This window comes from Panicum hallii, chromosome 9 (assembly GCF_002211085.1).
Source record: "Panicum hallii strain FIL2 chromosome 9, PHallii_v3.1, whole genome shotgun sequence".
In the NCBI taxonomy this organism is placed as follows: Eukaryota; Viridiplantae; Streptophyta; class Magnoliopsida; order Poales; family Poaceae; genus Panicum; species Panicum hallii.
In genome coordinates this window covers 5,780,437-5,803,635 of record NC_038050.1, presented here as the reverse complement: position 1 = coordinate 5,803,635, position 23,199 = coordinate 5,780,437, and positions in this window count along the sequence as shown.

Sequence of the window (23,199 nt, the reverse complement as noted above, 5' to 3'; positions counted from 1 at the left end):
CGTCCAAGGTATTTTTATAAGATGTTTCAGATGAGCGTCGATATTTTTATGGCACTTCATGTCTTGCTAGTCTCTACCAACGGATTGACCTCTACCAACAATGTTTCATCTGTTGAGTCATTAGCGATGTTCTTATGGATTGTCGGAGGACCACAATCATTTTCACAAGCGAAAAATCATCTCACTCTGTCGGTGTTTAACCGGCTGCCCACCATGGGATATACCCAAGGTGGTAAGTTTTGGGTGAAGGAACGCCGAGATCAGGAACTCGAAGGTGCAAGGAACACAAAGCTTAGACAGGTTCGGGCCGCAAGATGCGTAACACCCTACATCCTGTATGGTGGTTTGTATTGCCTTTGGTGTAGAATGACCTAGTGATCTTCTGTTTTGAGAGGGGTCCCTCCCCTCCCTTATATATTCGAGAGGCCAGAGTTATAAAGATGCTAACCAACCTCCGCTGAGGAATCATACCAGAACATATCTCGACTAGATCCCCTCCGTGTTGGTTAGCTCTATCTCCTATTTAAACGGGATAAACAAGAGATAAACAAAATGAATAAGAGATAAGACGGACTTAATCTCTTTAAACTACATTATGTGCCCAGCCCGGTGGCCCCGGATCTGACAAGCCCCTGAGCTCTTCGTAGCTGAGTACTGCAGGCTTATCAAGTACTTTCGAAGCAGTCTTCGACTTCTTCTGAAGCTTCGTCTTGAAGTCCTTCTTCGAGTACTTGCTTGGCTGCATCGAAGCTATGAGGTGCTCATGCTCCGAATTTTTGTTGTGGTGTGCGATTTTAAAAATCGCACTCCATATGGAGTAGCCCCCGAGCCTTAGGTTGAATCGGAGAATCAGGCTGAGGGTCCCATTAGTCTGTAATCCTCCTTATCTTTCAAAGAAATTTGAAAAACAAGTAGTCGATGCCACGTATCCCGCAGCCCCCGAGCCTTGAATCCAAATCCCACAAAATTTGGAGATAAGGATCCAACAACCGTGGCATGGAGGCTAAAAATGACAACTTGCGAAATTACCAAAATGATGATACAGATGATGGGTATTAGATTATTAATTCGAAAAACCCCTTTTTTCGGGCTAACTAACCCTGAAAAAATGGTTAATCGAATATTTAGTCCCAACAATCCATCCAATGACCCCTCAGATTCGGAATATTCTTGGAAGTGACTCATGAACTTCGGAACAGTAACTTGTCCCCACCCCGCTGGTTATTTAACCCCGCGGTAACAGTAGGAAAAAACCGCGCTTTCAATCCGCATTCCGTCAAAAGCCACCAAGAATCCCCAATCTGAGCCAAGCACCGCCGCCATCCCCCTAAGGAGATTCTCCCGCTCTGACTTCCCCGCCCCTCTCCCCGCAGCCCCCGAGCATCTCGTGGCCAGCGCATCGGAGATGACGTCCAAGAAGTCAGAGATCGAGGAAAAGAAGAAAGAGGCGGAGCCATCGACCACGGAGTGGACACACAGTAAGTGCTCCCTCAACAATCTGAACAAACTAGTTTCCAAGGGGTTGCTGCAAGAAAAGAATCTTGTCAATTGGCGTCCCTCTTACCGCGAACCTTTCCCCATGGAGAATGTCGACGAAATCGTCACATTCCTCCATTTTGCCGAACGGGGATTGGCCCTCCCCACTTGTTCCTTCTTTCGTGGCTTTCTTTATTATTACGGGCTTGAGCTCCATCACCTCAACCCTAATTCCGTTTGCCACATTTTCATTTTCATCTACTTCTGCGAAGCCTTTCTCGGAATCGAACCCCACTGGGATCTATTCCGCTTCCTCTTCCGCGTCAAACCCCAGCCTACCACGAAGAAACTTTCTGTAGTAGGGGGCGCCGGCATCCAACTGCGACAGCAGGCCGGCGAAAAATACCTTTCATACAAATTCCCCTCAAACTTTCCTGGATGGAAAAACCATTGGTACTACATCGAAAACCATGCTCCCCCTCTTCCGACGAAGTCGAACAGACCACCTGTAGTGAGGGGGGAATGGAACCTTGAACCCTCCGGCGGGGAGATGGATCAGGTCAAAGAGCTGCTGGACGTCATTGAGGCACAGAAGAAGAAGGGAGTGATCGGCGCCTCCGTCATGTTCGCATTTTACAAACGCCGCGTTCAACCCATCCAGCAGCGCCATCGCCTGGGATTCGAGTACACAGGCCCCGCTGATCCTTCTCGCATGTGCACAGAGGATTTGCCGGATGAAGTCGCACTCCAGCGAGTTCAGCGGGTGCTGCTAGACGTGGACGCCGTGCCGTACGTGCCCACGTTGTTTTCCGCACGAAATCCGCCCAGCCCTGTAAGTATTCGACTTCTTTCTTTTTGCTGAAGATAACCGGTTTTGCACCGTTGCTTAACTGAAGAACTTTCTGCAGGGACACACGGAGCTGTACCGCAGCTACCCGCCACGACCTGACGTCCCCCGACCAGATCACCTCCTCCCCTCTGCTGCCGCTGCAGCCAAGAGGGCTCGCCTTGCTGCAGCTTAATGCAGCAACGAGTCCACCGAAGGCATGGGCTCGCAGGCGGGAGAAGAAGCCGAAGGAGAACCGCGCCGGGACAACTCCTCCGACCAGAGCGTGGAGTTGACTGGCGCTTTACCACCGGTGCCAAAGGGCCATCGACTAGTGCGCAAACGCAAGGCGCTAGAAGTCGAGTCATCCAGGTACTGAGTTGCTGTTTTGATGAGTTGCAAAGTGTCAATAGCATTGAATACTGACAGTATCCACTTGTAGTCTTCCTGCTCCGCCGCCCGGGACCGAACCCAAGGAGGTGGAAACAGGCCCATCTGCCGTCGCTGCAGTGACCATTGCCGTGGCGGGGACCACTCAATCGGCCGATCAAGCCTCGCCGCCGACGACAGGGATTCCGCGACGGGCCTTGCCGGTGAAAAAGGCTGCCAAAAAGAAATCTACACTGTAAGTTTACCTCCGGTCGCTTGAAAATATTGCTCTTGCCAGCTTGTATAACAACGACTTCGACGTCATCAGGGCTGCGAGCGCGGTGCAGCTTCAGCTGGACCCGGGCACGGCTACTGCAGCCCTAGAGCTATTAACCCGGGCTGATCCTTTCGGTGCGGAACCGGCCCCAGCTGCTGCAGCATCCGAGCCATCGGCGCCTGGAGAACCGACACCCCGGAGCTGGCCCCCGAAGCGGATGCGACGCTCCTCGACTTGCCGCCTCCCGAGCTCCGACATGATGAAGCCGAAACCGGTGGTGGAGAACAAGTCGAAGCCCCTGATGCCGCTCCTACTGATGGCACAGGCAAGCGTTTACCCGCCCGTGGCCTACTGCCGGGCCTGGGCACAGTGTATTGACAACTTTTGCACTTGCAGGTGTCCGGCAACCACCGCCCGAAGACATCGCAGGGTCTTCGAGGAACCCCCGTGAGGTATTGAGGGCTGGGCCGGGGTACAAGAACGTCATCACCACCGACCTGGTAGACGACACCTTGCTGTCGGCTGAAAATTTGAGGACCTTCAAGAGCACCTTCAAGGAACTATACGATTTCTCCATGGTAAGACTTGAGTGATATTCCAGTTGTGCACATTGATGGGCTGTTTTGACCCGATTTCCGCCCGTTGCGCACCATGTAATCACCAAATCCTAGAAGAAATCGGAGAGGCTCGGCGCAGTTGTGAATGATGCGAAGGAGTTAGCTGCCCTGGACAAGCGCATCACCGAGAAGAAGATGAAAAATTGCTATCTGCAGCGAGAGCTTGATATACTGAAGCAGGAAAGAACTCGAGAGGTTCGGCTGCTCAAGAATGACCTGAAAAACCTCGAAGGGGCCAACTCCGAGCTCCAGAAACAGCTCAAGGAGCAACAAGCGGAGTACCAGGAGCAGCTCAAGTTAGAGAAGAAGGCGCACCAAGGTAGGCCCCTGCCTCCCTCGAGTACTTTTTCTTTAGTAATTTCCCTTGGTTGCTGAAATATCCTCGCCGCAGAGCTTAGAAAAATAATAAAATACAAAGAGGAGCTGCTTACTGATGTGAAGAATATGCTGTATCGCTGTACAGATGATGTTGAAAGGCTGCAGAAGGTAATCGGCGACACTGAACGGCAGTTCGTCGACTGCCTTCAGCAGATCAAAACGCTGGGCGAGAAGGACGAACGACAGCAGAAGGAGCTAGGGGACCTCAGGGGGGCCGCCCAGGAGCTAGTGGATATGGTGAATCCCCCAGAAGAAGGCGAGGCGAGCCCGCGGCCCCTGCTCGAGCGACTCCGTGAAGCCCCGAAAAAAGTGATCAAATTCTTGTCTGAGGCTCCGGTCGCATGCGTTAGCAACGCCCTTGCGTATGTAAAATCCTTCTTGCCGAACGCATAGCTGGACATTTTTGCGTAGGGAATGGCAGCAGACTGCACGGATGAACAATTCGACGAGTACTGCGAGAGGCTCTACCTGTAGCTGAGCGAATTGTACATAATGTACTGCAGGATTAGGGTGTGAGAAACAAGTAATCATTCCCTTATATAAATACTTCACTCGATATCTCTACTTGTTTGCGTGCTTAGCTGAATTGGGGTCCAGGCTTACAAGGCTCCAGTTGTAGATGCTTCCCTAGGTACAATGACCCGAAGGGTAGCTAATACTCGTCTAACAGATTAGCCACAACTCGATCGAGCGGGTCTAAACTTGTTAGGAAAAGAACGCGAGCATCGTCGCGAGGTTGCCGTGCGTAAGGCAGAAAAACAAGACTACCCCGAGTGCGGCGACTCTGAGTGTAGTCAAAAGTCGCTCCTACTGTGAGCGTGCTCCGTAAGCTAGGCCGGACCCGGACGGACGGATCGAGCTTGCTAGGAGCAGGTGCGGGCGGTGCCGCAGGTTTGCCATTCTTTTTGGCAGAAACAAGACTGTTCTGAGTGCGGCCACTCAAGATGTATTCGAGATAGCTCTTTATGCGAGCCTTTCCAGCGTACTGGGTGTAAGCCAGTCGAGCGGATCGACTGTGTCGGAAAAATGCGACTGCTGTCGCGTGCGACCATCCAAGGTCGCGGCGGGACTCGATATGTAGAGGGGTTGGCCGGAGCCGAGGGTTCCGTTAGGAACGGGAGTCAAAAGGAGATGATCGTGGCCGTAGCCCCTGCATCATTCACGACAAGAAGTCGATTTATAGTTGTGTCTGCACGCGGCCATGGCCGTCGTGTAAGTAAAAAGGAATGTACAACCCGGGTCATGTGGCTCATAGACTCCAAATTGATTCAGGGAAAGGAGACCTTCTGAGCCCTCGGGGATTTAGCGATCACCGGGCCTCGACTTAAGGGTAGAATTTGCGCAGGTTCTGAACGTTCCAGGAGTTCGGGACATCGTGACCCTCTGGAAATTGTAGTCGATAAGACCCTGGCCTTGTAACCTGCTTGATGACGAACGGGCCCTCCCACCTTGAGTTTAGCTTGTGTAGGCCAGATTCGTCTTGAATACGACGCAAGACCAACTCACCAACATTGAATGACCGCTCCCTGACGTTGCGATCATGATATCGCCGGATCCCCTGCAGGTACCGAGCTGACTGGACAAGAGCGGTGCAACGAGCTTCTTCCACAGAATCGAGCTCTAACTGCCGCGCCTCGTCCGCCTCGCCTTCGTTGTACGTTTCGACCCTTGGAGACCTCCACATGATATCGGCTGGTAGAATGGCTTCAGATCCGTACACAAGGAAGAAAGGTGTTTGGCCTGTGGCTTTGGACGGTTGAGTCCGAAGCCCCCAGACGACGTGTGATAGCTCGTGCACCCATTTGCCTCCCTTCTTGCTGTTCTCATCATAAAGTCTCTTCTTGTGGCCGTCAATGATCAGGCCGTTCGCCCTTTCGACTTGTCCATTGGCCCTTGGGTGTGCAACCGAGACATATTTAACTGCGATGCAAGCATTCTCGCAGAACTCTCAGAACTGGTTTGCCGTGAAGTTTGATCCCAAGTCCGTGATGATGGTGTTGGGGAAGCCGAAATGATGCAAAATATCTGAGATGAAGTCGACGACCCGATCTGGCGTGAGCTTGGCTATCGGCTTGTACTCGATCCACTTGCTGAACTTGTCGATGGCCACCAGCACATGGGTAAAGCCGCCTGGCGCCGTCGTGAAGGGCCCGATCATGTCGAGACTCCAACAAGCGAAGGGCCAAGATGGCGGTATAGTGATGAGGCTATGGGCGGGAACATGAGTCTGTTTGCCGAAGAATTGACACTTTTGGCACCTGCGCACGAGATCCTCCGCGTCAGTCACTGCGGTGGGCCACCAGAAACCGGCCCTGTATGCTTTCCTCACCAGCATTCTTGAAGCTGCATGGTTGCCGCAGACGCCCTCGTGGATCTCCCGCAGTATGTCGTGACCATCTTACTTTGTGACGCACTTCATGAGAACTCCTGACCGAGCGCCACGCCGATAGAGCTTGCCGTCGACCAGGATGAAGCCCTTGCTTCGTCGTAAGACGCGTGCAGCTTCTGCGCTCTTGGCATCGATTCCCGCTGGTGGCCGTTGGTCTCGAATGAAGTCGATAAAAACCTCTCGCCAGTCCTCCTGCAACACCATAACCTCTCGATCGGGTTGTTGGGGACCCACGTCGATGGTTACCTGCAGAGAAGACTTGATGGATGGATGTTTGAGCTCCTGGACGAAGACTCCCGACGGGACCTGGGCACGCGTGGACCCCAGTTTGGACAAGGTGTCCACGCCAACATTGTGCTCCCGCAATACATGAAGAACCTCCAGGCCGGAGAATTTGCTTTCCAATTTGCGCACTTCCTGTACATAAGCATCCATTGTCTCCTTGTTGCAGTCCCATTCCTTGTTGACCTGCTGAACGACAAGGAGAGAGTCGCCATATACAAGTAGTCGCTTGATCCCTAGTGATATCGCCAAACGGAGCCCGTGAATCAAAGCTTCATACTCGGCTTCGTTGTTGGATACTGCCCACAGGATCTGAAGGACATATTTCAACTGTTCACCTCGTGGAGAAATAAGCAGAACACCAGCGCCACCGCCGTCGAGCTTGAGGGACCCATCAAAATACATGGTCCAGTGCTCTGGCTTGTCCACCGGGGTTGGGACTTGATTCTCCCTCCATTCAGCCATGAAGTCGACTAGAGCCTGTGACTTGATTGCTGTGCGTGGCTTGAAGTCGATTGACAAAGCCCCCAGTTCCACTGCCCACTTAGATATGCGCCCCGTGGCATCTTGATTATGAAGAATATCCGCCAGCGGGAAGTCCGTGATCATAGTGATCTTGTACTTGTCGAAGTAATGGCGTAGCTTTCTGGATGTGATTAAGATTACATACAAGAGCTTTTGAACAGCTGGATACCGTACATTGGATTCGGAGAGGACTTCGCTGACGAAGTAGACAGGCCTCTGCACTCCAAATGCATGGCCTTTTTTGCCTCGTTCGACTAAAATAGCACTGCTGACAACATGAGTTGTTGCCGCGATGTAAAGTAGTAGATCCTCCCCTGGCAACGGTGCTGTAAGGATCGAAGGAGACTGAAGATGATGTTTCAGATCCTGCAAGGCCCGTTCAGCCTCCTCCGTCCATTGGAACTTATCCTGGCGTTTCAGGAGCTTGAAGAAAGGTAGTCCTCTCTCCCCGAGACGGGAGATGAACCTGTTCAGGGCCGCCATACAACCTGTTAACTTCTGCACATTCTTGATTGCGGCAGGAGCCTCCATATCAGTGATGGCCGTGATTTTTACAGGGTTGGCTTCAATGCCCCGGTTGCTGACGATGAACCCGAGCAATTTCCCTGAAGGCACTCCAAAGACGCACTTGGTGGGATTGAGTTTCCACCGAAATCTGCGCAAACTGCTGAATGTTTCCTCCAAATCTGCAGTTAGGTCGCTGGATGTCTTGATCTTAATGACGATGTCGTCCACATAATCCTCAACATTCCGGTGCAGCTGATCCGCGAAACACATTTGGATCGCACGCTGATAGGTTGCTCCTTCATTCTTCAACCCGAAGGATATTGTTTTGTTAGGCGTAAGCCCCGTACGGGGTGATGAAGGCAGTCTTGATTTGGTCCTCCTCCTTGAGCGCGATCTGATAATAACCTGAGTAACAATCAAGAAAACAAAGAAGGACACAACCAGCCGTCGAATCGACAATTTGGTCAATGCGCGGCAGTCCAAAATGGTCTTTTGGGCAATGCTTGTTGAGATCAGTGTAGTCGACACACATTCTCCATTCATTGTTCTTTTTCTTTACAAAAACGGGATTCGCGACCCACTCTGGATGGATTACTTCTTTAATGAATCCAGCCGCGAGAAGTTTAGCGATCTCCCGTTTAATGGCCTCACGCTTGTCGTGGGAAAACCTCCGCAGGCGTTGCTTTTTAGTCGTAGCCTTCGGATGTACATTCAAAGCGTGCTCGATCAACTCACTGGGCACCCCTAGCATATCCGCTGATTTCCATGCGAATATGTCTCGGTTAGTCCGAAGGAAGCTGACGAGCGTGAATTCCTATTTGTCACCTAAGCCGGCACCGATGATAGCGGTCTTAGATGAATCTCCCTCGTGAAGCCGGATCGACTTGAGGGCCACGTCATCAGTCGACTGGATGCTCGACTTGCTGGCCTTCTTGGAAGGAATCTCCAGCCCGGATTGGGAAAGCTACTGCGCGGGCGCGAGTACTTCTCCCTAAGCACCTGGCACGCGAGTAGTCGAAGCATATTGGATCGCCTCCTGATTACAGTCATATGACTTCTTCAGGTCGCCACGGAGGGTGAGTACCCCACTGAGTCCTAGCATCTTAAGAAGCAAATAGACGTAATATGGCACTGCCATAAACTTGGCGAGTGCCGGTCGACCCAATATACCATGGTAAGAAGATTCGAAGTTAGCCACCTCGAACTTGATGAACTCGGTACGGTAGTTCTCCCGCTTGCCGAAGGTGACGGGGAGGACCACCGTACCCAGTGGGTGTGCCGCGTTACCTGAGACGATGCCGTAGAAGGGAGACTTACTGGGAACCAGCATGTCCTTGAAATCCGGGCCTATTTTCTTCAAAGTGCTGACGAAGATGAGATTGAGCCCGCTCCCGCCATCGATTAGGACCTTGGTGAGCTTGACCTCCGCCACCACAGGGTCCAGGACCAAAGGGAACTCCGCCACCACAGGGTCCAGGACCAAAGGGAACTTACCGGGCTCCGAAAAGCTCATCCACTAGTCATCGCGGGAAAACGAGATGGGAACCTCCGACCAACGGAGTGGTCGTGGTACCGCCGGCTCGATGGACAAAATCTCCCGGAGGAGCAGCTTCTGATCCCGCCTGGAGCAAAAATCCTCGTCTCCCCCAAAGATGACGTTGCCAACTTTTGACGCGTCTTGAAACTTCGGGTTGCGCCCGTGGTCCTCTTGATCATCATCTTCGGGTTCTTTGTCAGCAGGCTTCTTGTTCTTCTTTCCGCCACCGAAATTGCTGAACGTCCTCCGAAGGTGATAGCAGTCGATGGCGGCGTGGCTGGCGCCCGGATGCCATGGGCACTTCTTCTGCAGGAGCTTCTCGAACTCCTCCTGTGTCGTCGACTTCTTGCCCCGCGAAGGACGATCGATAGCCGCGATGACATCATCAGGCTTTCGCTTCTGGGGTGGCCCCGAAAAGTCCCGCTGGCCTTTGTCGTTGCGGTTATTGTTTGGACGCCTCAGGTTGCCGTCCTGACACCGCGGGAACCCCTCCCGCATCTTCTCCTCCTGTTCGGACCAATCGTGCATCATATCACGAAAGCCCACAACAGTGTTTGGCCTGTTCCGCCGAAATCCCTGTAGATGCCCGGGTCGGTGATGCCGTTGTAGAAGCTATCGATGATGTCGTCCTCTGAAATGTTCGCGATAGTAGCGCGAACGTCGAAGAAGCGACGCGTGTAGGACCGCAGGAGCTCGTTACGTTCTTGCTTGCACTTGGCAAGATCGTGTCGAGTACCTGCACGGGCAATCGCTCCCTGGAAATTGTCGATGAAGACCTTCTTAAGTCGTTCCCAGGAGTCGATGGAGTTGCTGCCGAGGCTTTCCAGCCAAGTGAGTGGTGAAGGGTCCAAAGCCATCGGGAAGTAGACGACTTTGGTGATGTTTGAACCCCCTGCGACCTCAATGGCCGTGGAGTAGCAACGTAGCCACTGCTGAGGGGCTTGCTTGCAGTCGTACTTGGTGATGCCGATCGACTTGAAGTCCTCTAGGTACTTGTAGCTGCTGAAATGAGCAGAAAAAGCAGGGAATCAATCGCTACAGTCAGTACCTTCAGTCTCGACTACTTCGCGGACCTTGCGCCTGGAGGAGATCACGGTCCGCGCGTCGCGACTTTCATTGATGTGCTGGCGCAGGTCCTCCGAAGGAGGTCGATGATTAGCCTGTCGCGGGTGACCCCCTTGCGGTGGCAGTTGCCTCCTGCCAGGGGCCTGGCTCCCACGCGCATTGTCGCTGCCGATCTGATGTCGAGGACGGCCGCTAACCGTTCGGCTGTGAGCCTGACTTCGACTCTCGCCCACGCGCTCCTCCCAGATGGTGGGCGCCGGGTTGTGTTGGTCCAGCTGGATCCAAGCCCTCTGCGCGTAGAGGAGTGCTTGACGTACCTCCGGATCGTGGCTGCGCTCGAGGATGGCCGTCACCCTAGCGATGTTGGCCACCGGAGTCCTGAAACGCCGCTCGCTTACGGCGGCGAACTCAGGGTCAAGCTCACGATGCATAGATCGCCTACGCTCATTGGCCCTCCTCCGCCGGATTGTGCGGGCCCTGTTCCTGGCCCTCCGCGCCTCTCGATCGGCGTCGTTCTCGTCGCCAGCGTTGGCCGTGATCTCATCTTCGGAGATCTCTTCGAAGTTGACGATGGGAAGATCCCCATCGTCCTCGCCTTCTTCGGCCATCAGCACCTGGCGGGAGGAAAGGTCGTGGGAGCTTTCGTCGACTAGTTCAGTCGACCCCTCCACCGTGGTGGCCAATGGCCTGCCCTCTTGGAAGGGCAATGGCTCGAGGTGAGCCACAAGCCGCCCCTCTGCCTCGAGTAGATCGGAGAGCATCATGCCACTCCAACGCACAATGCGCCCCTTTGGCAGAGAGGTGATCACCAGATCACCGGGACCGGAACAACCCGAAGCCCCCCAACACGCGGTGGCTTCAGGCTTTCCGTCCTGGAGCAGCAAGTCCAGATCCTTCTCTAACATGGAGAGGGACCCAACGACGTTGGCCTCCTGAAGATCAGTGGCCGGTTTGCATGAGCCGAGTTGAGATCGACAATGCGGATCCCTAGATTGGAAAAAGTCCAAACCAGGGGAAGTTGTCGTAACACCAGAAGAAGTCGAGCCTGGAGCAGACTCCATCTCGACCTGTGCTGCGGAAGTATGGAGCGGCAAGTTGTCGAGCTCGTCGACGAACTTGTCGAGGCCGCTGCGAGGATCCGCAGCGAGGGTTTTTGGCCTCATGTCGACGAGGAATCGCCGAAAGTTATCCGCACCATCTGCGACGCAGACCCACGAGCCAAAAACGAATGTCGTACCCTGAGTGGGAACTGACCTTATGAAATTGAAAGATGCCATCGAGCTCGCCGGTGGATCTTCGACACGCTCCCTACCTGGCGCGCCAGCTGTCGGTGTTTAACCGGCTGCCCACCGTGGGATATACCCAAGGTGGTAAGTTTTGGGTGAAGGAACGCCGAGATCAGGAACTCGAAGGTGCAAGGAACACAAAGCTTAGACAGGTTCGGGCCGCAAGATGCGTAACACCCTACGTCCTATATGGTGGTTTGTATTGCCTTTGGTGTAGAATGACCTAGTGATCTTCTGTTTTGAGAGGGGTCCCTGACCTCACTTATATACCCGAGAGACCAGAGTTACAAAGATGCTAACCAACCTCCGCTGAGAAATCATATCAGAACATATCTCGAGTAGATCCCCTCCGTGTTGGTTAGCTCTATCTCCTATTTAAACAGGATAAACAAGAGATAAACAAAATGAATAAGAGATAAGACAGACTTAATCTCTTTAAACTACATTATGTGCCCAGCCCGGTGGCCCCGGGTCTGACACACTCGGTCGCTTGAACAGTTCACATGAAGTTTCATGAAGTATTGAAGTGTATGCGCAAGTTAGGTAAAGATAATATTATTCTGAGAGATCCTACTTTTTCTACGGACCATGCAAGGGTGAGAGAGAACCGTTTTTGGCCATACTTTAAAGGTGCAATTGGAATAATAGATGGTTCACATGTGAAAGTGGTAGTGCCAGTGGACGAAGTGGTTAACCACACATGTCGTCATGGATATACATCTCAGAATGTGCTAGCAATTTGTGACTTTGACATGAGATTTACCTTTGTTGTTGCTGGTTGGCCAGGTGCTGCACATGATACGCGTATCCTCAATCATGCATTGATAAATTTTTCTTCATTTTCCGTGCCTTCTAAGATATGCATGGTACATAATTTCCTTCATTTTACGTGGCCAGCTCCTCAAGGAAGTGTGAGATGTTCAATTTCTTGCATTCGTCCATCGAAATGTGATTGAAAGGTCTTTTGAAGTCTTGAAGCAGAAGTGGCGTATTTTGAAGACCATGCTAAGTTTCTAACCTTGTACTCAGAAGCATATAATCATGGTTTGTTTTGCTTTGCATAATTTTATCAGTGGTAGCTTTTGCGTGATAAGGAGCTTAACTGATGTGATGTTGATGAGCAGTACTTGGTACCATCTATAAGTGGCACGGCACAAACACAAGATGGAAGTGAAGATGTAGAGAATGAGGATACCGTGAAAACTATTCGTGATAAGATCGCTGATAATTTGGTTAGTGCGAGAGGAGGATAGTTATGTTAACATATATCGTAATTTTATAAGCCATTTACCTTATGTAATTTCTACAGTTCTATTTACTTGATCAGAAAATTTAATATTTTTTTCTAAAAGATACATTTACATGCGAAACAGTGAACATATTAGGCTTGTACGAGTATTTTGGTATATAGAAAGTCTCAGTATTACAGGCATTTCACCAATAGCACATAGTTTTCCAGAGCTCACAGCTGCTCTAATCAGACGGTTTTGTACTTTTTCGTACATCCATCTCAGTTTTTTCACAGCCCACAGCTCACAGCAGTTTTTTCCAAAACCACAGCCCAACCAAACACACCCTAAATGCATAGCGCAGCGGATCATGCAAAAATTAAGCTCAAGATTTTTTTAGCGAAATACTGCTCTAGATTTACAGTGTGTTTTTGCTCTTCGGGAAATCGGTTTGATAATGAGTATGTGTCTAATCCCTGAATGCAGCTACAAGCACACCTTGTTTAGCACAACTTAATTTTATTTATGCCAGCTCTTTCTCCAACTGCAGAAGCAGCTCGGACGGGGCACCCGCTCCACGTGCCCGGGCGCCGGGGGAGCGCGCCGGGAGCGGCTCGATCGGCCGCCTCGTGCTCGCGCGGCCGCGGCAACGGCACCGTGCCTGCTGCGGTCGCCGGCCAGGCCGTCGCGGGCGCCAGACCGGACGCCACCACGCCCACGCCCACGCGCGTGGAAAATCTCGCGGCCTTGTCGTATCCCCCGCTGCCTATTTACTCCTCCGGAAAACTACTCGCAGCCTGGCACCAAAAGTTACAGCCGGGTTACAGCCTAGCGCTCCCCTCCCCTAGACGCCGCACACAACACAGTCACGGTCACATGCCATCTCACCTCTCTCTCATACGCCTCTGCCCCTAGCTGGCGAGAGACCCTGCCGCGTCACCTCTGACTCCTCCCCTCGCGCGGCCGCGCACGGCGAGCTGGCGGCGGCAGAACAAATTTAAAAAGCGGTAAAAACCGCGGGGAGTCGTTTCCCACCTCTCCTCCGAGTTACCACTTTACGGCTGCGCTCCGGGCGGTACGTGCGGTAAAAAAGGTACGGGATCTCCAGACGAAAAGATCTTTTGGCCTTCTTGTGTGCCGTCTCGCGGACGGCGCGAGCCAAACCAAGGCTCATGGACGCAGCAGCAGCTGCCGCCGCCGAGCGCCTCCTGCCGGAGCATGAGTTCCGGTACTGTCACGAGGGCGAAGTGAACAGCGCCCGGGTCGGACAACGTCGTCCAGCCTTTCTTCTCTCGTCGCAGCGTCTCGGTTCAAACGCGCAATCATCCATCGGCCGCGCTGATCCGTCGCCCGGGACGAGGAAAAAGCCTGAGGCCGAGCTGAGACCCCCACGAAGGTGGGTCGAGCATGCGAGCGGCCAGGCCACGAGCCGCGGCCGCCCGCCACCGCCGGCAGCCGGGGTGATGGTGGATCCGGCGGCGGGGCTCGGCTGGATTCGATCGATCGAGCTGAAAGGGACGTGCGGCCTGAGTTGCGATGGTCCCTGCCCTGCCGGCGCGAGGGGCACCGCGGGGGCGCGCGGTCCTTTTGACCGTCCGATCGATCGATCAAGCAGTCGGCCAGGGCCAGCCACCAACATGGCGCGGTGGTTAGCAAGTCCAGTCATCACAAAAAGGAGAAGGCACAGGCCACTAACAATCTAGCACCCCCTGATCGGGACCAAAGCTAGGTGTCTGCTGGACCAGGCTTTGGCTCGCGGGTTGTACACCATGTGACACGCAATGCCGGCCGCCATTGATGCGGTCATCATCGTCGTCGTCTCGATGGTGCTCCGATAAGACGGCTGGGTTTGGTCAGGCCTGCAGGCCGTGACCTGCGAGCCGTCTGTCCGGTGACCACGGCCTCGCGCGTGTGACCGGCGTGCAGTGCAGCAGTGAGGCTGAACGCTGAAGAGAGCTTCAGGTGTGCGATGGCCGTTTCAAACTAAGATGGGTTCGTAAACAAGTGGAGCGGTGGTGGTACGTGCGTGCGTGTGGGAGCATTGAAGCCAGTTCTGGATGGCGCCAAGCGGCATCATCATCGTCCATCAAGAGGAGGGCCTGCCGCCTGAGCACTGAGCCTGCGCCTGAGTGCCTGACCGGCTGACCCTGACTGAAAAAGCTACTAGCACGGGAGGACTGAGGACTGGAGGAGCGGAGGGCGATAGCGATAGGGTCGCTCTGGCTATCTCTGCTCTCTGCGCTGCGACTGACTGCCACTGCATGCGTAGGAGGACATGAGCTGACGGGGGCAATGCCAGTGGCATGGCATGGCATGGCATGCCGCGCAGGCGGCAGGCGCAGACCCGGACTGCGCCCAGAGGCCAGTGCAGTGAGTGAGTGTGAATGCAGAGGCGCCGGGGCCCCATCCCGTCGTCTTCGTCTTGAGCCCGCGCCCGGAAAAACGAGACCGAATCTTTGACCGCGCCCCACCTCCTCCTCCCATGGCCGCGGCCGTACTCCGCAAGGGCCATGGCTCGCTGGTGCTGCCCGCTGCCGCGCGCGCCATGCCCGTCTCAGCTCAGGCGGCAGGCGCCATCACCCTAGCAGCTACCGGCGGAACTGGGTGCTCGTAGTCGTAGAGGCTGGGGCTCGCGGCTAGCCTGCTAGCTGAGCAGCTAGCAGCGGTAGCGGTATGTGCCGGCCGGCCCGGCTGGGATGAGCCTAGCCCTGGCTAGGCAGGCATGCATAACGGAAATGGGCAGCTGACTGCATGCCAACGGCTCGCCGGACCCCTCCCTCTGCGTCTGCGCCTGTCAGCGTCACGCAGTCAAGTCACGTCCGGTGTTGGTGCCCGTGCATGTGCATGCCAATATGCCTTGCCGCCTACGCGCAGCGACCGTAGGTCGACCTAGCTACGCGCCTACTCTCAGCTGACAGCAAGCGATCGAGTGGGTTCTTCGTGTCCGCGTACGGCCGCGATGGAAATTCATAGTCATAGGCTAGCTGCCAGGCCGCAGGATGTACAGTGATGCTGCGCCGCCCGCGAGCTCCTTCCCGCGTTTAGGCCACTGCTCACCGAGTCACTGGTGTGGTCTTGCTGGTGCATGCATTGCGTGGGCCCGGACGCCCGGTACGTAGCTGAATGCAGACAGCGCAGCCGGGGAAGTTGTGGATCGTATTACTGTGCCTTTCGTTGCGTGTCAGCGTGTGGAGCGAGCGAAGCAGCAGGGAGTAGAGAACCGAGCGTGTAGGCACCACCACACGCGGCTACGACTACCAGCCAGCCATCTCATCTCTGTGCGTTGACTTGTAGTCAACATGCTCGTACGAATGCCTCCTGTTATCTCCTGGCTCGGCTCGTTGCTGGCGTGGAGCTGCGCACCAGGCGTTCCTCCCAACCTCGCGTTCGGTTTGCACCGTGAGCGCGAAGATTCGTGAAGACGCAGTCAGGGAAAAAAAAAGTGTTTTTTGGGTACAATTGCGCAGGGACGCGAGCATCAGGATCCCGAACCATCCCTGCGTGCTGCGCATCAGCGCGCGCATGTCTCGATCATCCACCACTCAGCGTGGCCCTGCCTTGCTAGAGCAGTGCGGTGTCGCCGGCCGGCCGGGCCGTACGCTACGCCCAGATCGAGCGAGGATGTTCCTCGTATGAACACGTTTGATCCGTTTGCATGCACGAGCTAGCTGGACTACTAACGCGTCAGGCTCGGAGCTCAGGCCATGCCCCCATGTGGCGCGCTCCGTTCGTGTGCACGGTCGGGGGCCACACGTCCGTGAAGACAAGCAGCAGCAATGCACCACAGCAAGTACGGCGATCACAACAGGTTACCCCTGCACGCATGCTTGCGCTGATGCGCGCACGTGCAGTGCGCTGCAGGCAACAAATTATTCTCAGCTCAAGAACGAAATCAAAGATGCTGAGACGAGGCGTTAGTTGTCCGCAGATGCTCAGATCATGAGACGAATCACTGGCGTAGTAACAGAGATAACTGGAAAATTCCACGAAAACATCGTCGAAATCCACAGGAAACTACCACGAAATGCGTCTGCGGATGATCAGTTTTCCTTTCGTATTTCGTTACCTATCTATTATATTAATAATGAGGGAGTTCTAAAAGAAGGTACCACGTTCGCTGAGATTATCGAGAGTGCGAACGTGATCATCGAGAGTGTATAGTAATTTCCACGTTAATCTTAAAAGGACTTGCACTGTCAGACTTTATAAAGATCTAACGGTTAACGGTTAAGATTAATTTAAAGAGTCCAAATCAAATACTAATTAAAAATTTAAGAAAATTCGATTGGTAAATAGTTAAATTTGAAATTAAAAATCGGCGCCGGCAGCGGCAAAGAGGAGCGCTTCGCCATCATTGTCTCCATCACGACGAGGTGATCGCCCTATATCTTCTGGTGCCTGATCCTCTACTTCAACGGCCAGATCACGCCCCTCTTCACGTCCAGCGAGGTCGTGCTCGCCGCCGTGCACGACCTCTCCGCGCTTCTCACCTTCACCATCCCCACCTTCACCATCCTCCTCAACAGCGTGCAGCCCGTCCTCTCACGCAAGCTGCCAACGAGCCTGACATGACATGACCTGACTTTTTTCATGGGCGACACGGCAACAGGCTAATATCTAGGCTGTGCATCTTCAATATTGTTGTTGCAAGGGTGATGGTCGTCGGCACTTACTACCTGATCGGCACTTTCGGAGTTGGGGGAATGCTACAAACACTCCATAGCTAGATGATTAAACAACAACAGCATGTGCATAGATCAGTAGCATCCATCACGGTATCAACCTTTCCAAAGCACGGCAAATAAAGAAGTACGAAAAAAAGCCAGCACATTTATCGAGAGGGGCTAGAAATTACCACGTTATTCTAAAAGAGAAAAATATACACCATTGAATTTTATAAAGATCTAACGATCAAGATTAACTCAAAATGTCCATATCATATATCATTAATACATATATATAATTTCAGAATTAAAAAAATTAAGAAAACTAGGATTTGATAGAAATCCTTGCCGAATACAACTAGTAAATAGTTAAATTTTGAATTAAAATAAGAAAAAACAGACATGATCAAAAACATATCGAATGCAATTAGTAAATAGCTAAATTCAGAATTAAATAAATAATAAAATTAGCATATGATAAGACAAAGAGTCCAAGTTGAATGCCGTTAGTAAATAGCTAAATTTAAAATTTTAAAACTAGCTAAATTTTTAAGTAAAAATAAAATTACGTATGTAAGGAAAAAAAACTAGCTACCCACACTATTTGCGCGGGTGATCTTGCTAGTTATATTAATAAGAGAGTGTTAAAATAAGTCACCACATTCGCCGAGAGAGTCTAGAAATTTCCACGTTAATCTAAAAAAGAGAAGGATTTATACCGTGAATTTTATGAAGATCTAATTATCTAGATTAATTCAAGAGTCCATATTGAATACGATCAATAAATACCTATTTTTGGATTTAAAAAATAAGAAAAATTAAGACATGATTAAAGAGTGCAGGCCGAATACGATTAGTAGATAGATAAATTTAAAATTAGAAAAATAAAAAATTAGAACTTAACCAAAGAATCCATTCAAATAAAATTAGTAAATATCTAAATTCGGAATTATAAAAATAAGAAAACTAGCATTAGCATTGATAAAACATTTAATATTATCAAAACAGCTAAATTCAAAATTAAAAATATAAGTAAATTAGCCATTGATGAAAAAGTCCATATCAAATATAATGAATAAATAAATAAATGCAAGAATTAAAATATAGAAAAAAATAAGTAGTTAATTTGTATAGTGATTAAGAGGCACTAAATAAATAGGATAGATCATTAGGACATGACTAAAGAGTCAATGCCGAATATGATCAGTAAATAGCTAAATTTAAGCTATAAACGGGACTGCAAGTTCACAACATTTCATGTCAAATATAGTTAATAAATAGCTAAATTTAGAATTATAATTAATAAAATTAGTAGTTAATTTGTATATAATTTTTGAATAAAGTGGTAAAAGAAGCCATTACGTTCGATGATAGGATTTAAAAATTACCATAATAATTAAAAAAAGAGAAAGTTGATGAGTTAGCCACGAAGAAGCTTAGTCGTCGAATAGTAGCATACTCTGCATAATTAGAAGATAGAAAAGTGGCTAAGAAAGAGGCATAGTAATGATTGCACGGTGGTGCAGCCATATCGTAGCCACAATATAATCTTAGCTCAGTCACCAAGTCGATGATTACTCTAACATGGTTGATGATTACTCTAACATGGATTGCATTGTCTCTATTACCGATGCATGGCGATCATCACTAGAGACAACGAGAATAACCGAGATAGTGATGTTTTGCTATGTAGTATTATCATTTGTTGATGGTCGAGAGCTAAAAAAAAAATTAGAAGAAAAGGAACGATAGATGATACAACCATTTGTGGAGTGATGATGCTTGATATAGAACAAAGCAACTTAAAAATTGATGTTTGACATGCCCGCCCGTCCATAGCAAGCCATGGATAGTGTTCAAAAGTAATGGCGTGCTCTAATAGTGATGCATCTTCGATTACATGCTATAGCGGGCAAAGATTCTTGGAAGTATAAAGGAGATAGCTATACCAAAGACAATATGTGAGCATGCATTACCGGGCTATATCAGAGGGTGATTGAAGGATAATGAATAGAAAATATATTATACTTCTGTGGTATCTATATTGAACCACTTACCTAAATCTTCTTCTACAAGTCTAGGAATAATTTATTTATTATGCATGGTAACTAGAACCCTTAAGAAAAATTGTACATCCCAAGTATTTTTGAAAAAGTAATATTGATGTCAATATCAAATATATAAATATTTAGTTACTTTCAGTAAATATTCAAAAGATCAATTTTATTCTAAATTATTATCCAAAAATATAGCACAAAATATCACATGAAAAAAATAAAGATTGCACCTGTATCTTGACCACGACTATAAGGACAAAATAATTATAAAGATACAACTAAATAAAACTATTTGTATTCAACTTTTCTAAAGTAAAAGAAATCTAAAAGTTTAGAAAAAAACTAGGTACCCGCGTTATTTGCGCGCGGCACCTTGCTAATTATACACAGGGAAATTACACGCTCCACCACCCTGGGGCCAGCAAACGCCGCCGAGCTCTGAATTGCTCGCTCTTGATAACTGAAGAACTGGGCGCCCGCGGCCCGTACGCCGTGCTACGGAGGCAACTCCGATCCCACTCGGTTCAGTGCAACGCACGCACAGACCAAGTCCCAGTTTGACAATTCCTGGCCTGTCCCGGTTGACTTTGAGCAGGATTCGGGGGAAACTTCACTGCAGCTGGCATGAAAACCTACGTGTTGACACTGGCTAAGAGGCCGTACGAGTGTATTTATACGCACAAAGCTCGCAGGTTTCCAGCACGCCGATCTACAGACCTCCATTATATTAGAGAGCAACTAGCTAGTTGCTTCTTTGTTCTTTCCGGCCGGACGATCCCGTGCCTGTTGCACTGCGAGAAGCCCGATCAGCATGCAGGAGGTGCGGAGGATCATGGCAGGCGTCGGGAAGCTGGGGCCGGGCCTGAAGCTGCTGCTTGTCGTGGTCCTTGTGGCGTCGGCATCGGACGGCTCGGATGCCTCGAGGCTTCCGAAGGGGGCCCCAACGGCGGCAGGCGAGCAGCACTTGCACAGCTCCAACGGTGGCCTTGTGGCGTCGTCGGCGAAGCTGGCCGTGGGGAGCAAGGCGTCGGCGGGGCATTCTGGATGCACCTTCAACCCGAACAACAGCGGAAGGCGCTGCCCTTGATATAATACATCACTCTCGGTCCCGTCATCGTCAAACTACCTGCCTGAGATTAAATCGCAGTGTTTCTCATAGCATATCGAGCTGCTACATCAGATATGATTATGGTTGATTTGTTGCAGCTGTAAATTCGCTTCCTCTGTAATTTACCAACGTGCGTGGTGTTTATTTGTTGCACCTGTAATATATATGTCCATTTCTTTTGTAAATTTACGGACCCTGTAAGTTTATTGTAATTTATCTGTGGAGAACCTGCCATTTGCAGCTAGTTGCTCCCTGTATATATAGAAGATTCATTAATCTGTTGGACGTCTAAACCCTTTTCCATTTGTAATTTTATAAGGACTAGCATATTGCCCGTGCGTTGCTACGGGTAGTATAAATTTTACCCAGATCTATATAGGACCATCAATTTTATGCTCTTTCACTCTGTGTATAAGTTGTGTCATGACTGCGTGAGGCATTGATTGTTTGGATTCCAATTAATTTGTCTGGATTCCGATTGATTTGTCCGGATTTCGATTAGAATTTCGGATCAAAGAATCGTTGCTTGCTTTAGAAATTGAGATAATAAAAATGTATAATGTAAATGTGAACAAAAATGGACGAATTCTTTTTAGCAAAAAAAGATGTATTGAATGGTACATTGCGCACCATGCTCCGCACACTAAAATAGGTTTGTCTATTAGTACCGGTACTAGTGCGACTAGAACCGTGAGTATTACTGAGAGTTTTCATCATGTGGCTGAGGGGGATTGCTTTGTTTATTATTATCTACTACAGTTGCCGATGGTGATCTAGTGTAGCTGAATGATTCTCCAAGAGCGAAAGTGATTCCCAGAGTAACAATTCCCGACCAACAAAATCTGATGCAATTACTTAGTCCCGTCGGCCACTTTGATCACTACTCTCGGAATTGGTTGCAAATCTAGTTGTGAGTAGTCTACCTCTTGATCTTTTGTACAAGACCAGATGGAATGTTGAGGGGAGGCATTACCAACCACGTGGCCGCGCTGAGTCAGTGTCGTCGCTAGAGTCTCCGAGCACGCTGTTCATGCGTGTGCTCGCACAGAAGTCCCGAGAAATTCCTCTCGAAGTTGTGCGCCCATGACACGAGATAGCATCACCGATCCATCACATCTTGAGGGCTCCAGACAAGAGGCCAAACAAGTAGAAAAAAAAAACGAGGGAAATTTCCAGCTGGAGAACCACAACAAGAATCCCCGCATAAACAATGCAGTTTAAGGGCACGATGACACTGAGAAAGGATCTTCACAACTTGCTTGCTTCTGGCATGTAGCACAGGATACGTTGCTGTTTGCATAGGATAGCCATCCGGAGACCTGTGCCCCAGAGGGAAAAGGCGCACACACACACAGTGGGCCCACAGATTCTGCATGAACTCCAGCTCCAAGGGTATCAGGACATGGATCACGTTGCCCTACCATTTGCATTCTCGTCGCGAAAAGATCTCCCCCTCCCTCAAAAGCACTGTGCTCCCACGGCGAGAGCGCCATTTTGTGGCGTAGCATCCGAAGCAAAACTGTTTTTATTTCTGGCGCATGAGCCGTCGCCTTCCATCCATGGCTTGTCAATGTCACGAGCCCGACCAAAACATGCTGGTCCACCGAGTAGTCCGTCGGAACATCACCGCCCATGACGATCCTGGGCTGGGGCCCGGGGGATCTAGCGTATTTTAACCACTTCAGGGGCACAGCTCCATGCATCAGCACACCTAGCTGCCAAGCGGTGTGGTGTGGGCAGCTGAGTTCAGGCTCAGCCGCGGTGGCGTGGTGTGGGATGGCACCCGGCGTCTCTGTGCTCTCTTTTGGGTGCAATCCTGGCACCGAGCCCGTGACAGTTTTGAGTGCTGAGGTGACAATTCGTTCGGAGTTTGAAGGATTCTTGTGGATAATATAGAAATCGTGAAATCAATGTAGAAAAAAAATAATTTTGTGGTTCGAGTGACTGTTAGTTCGTTTCCTGTCAAACACGGGCAGCAGCGCTGCGTCGTGCTGCCAATGCCGCTGTTTTGTAGGACTGTGACCTGCAGCCGGTCGATGCCAGCACGCCTACTCCACGGGCCGGGTGTCTTGGCTCTTGCACGGCCGCGAACGTACGAGAGGCTGGCCGGCGCCGCCCGTGAGCGCGCGGCAGCAGCGCTGGGCCGTCGTCAGGGGGGTCACAGCCTCACAGGCGCCGTGCGGGCGCACCCGCAGCGCCGACACGCGCTCCGGTGGGGAGGGGAGGGGAGGGGCCGTGCCATTGACCGGCTGCTGGGCAACGCGGCGTCGCCCGTGTCGGCGACCGTCCGGCTGGTCTCCCGCCGCGCGCGGCCGCCGGCCGGCCGGCCGTGCACCGGCGACGCTCTGTCGCCGTCCGGCTCCCTCATCTGCCTGCTGGTTCCTGCGACTTCCGGAACTGATACTGTTCTGCCATTACCAGAATACCAGTGCAGCCATTTTTTTTTCTGAATAATGTATGCGAAGGGATTTCTCAGAACAGTCCTTTGCGACGGGCTGCATCAGTGATGTTTATCTCTGCCCCAGATGTGACATATATCTGTGCAAAAGTGGCAGTCATATCTGTGCAAAAGTGGCCATATACAAGGATGCCTTCTGCGCCATGACT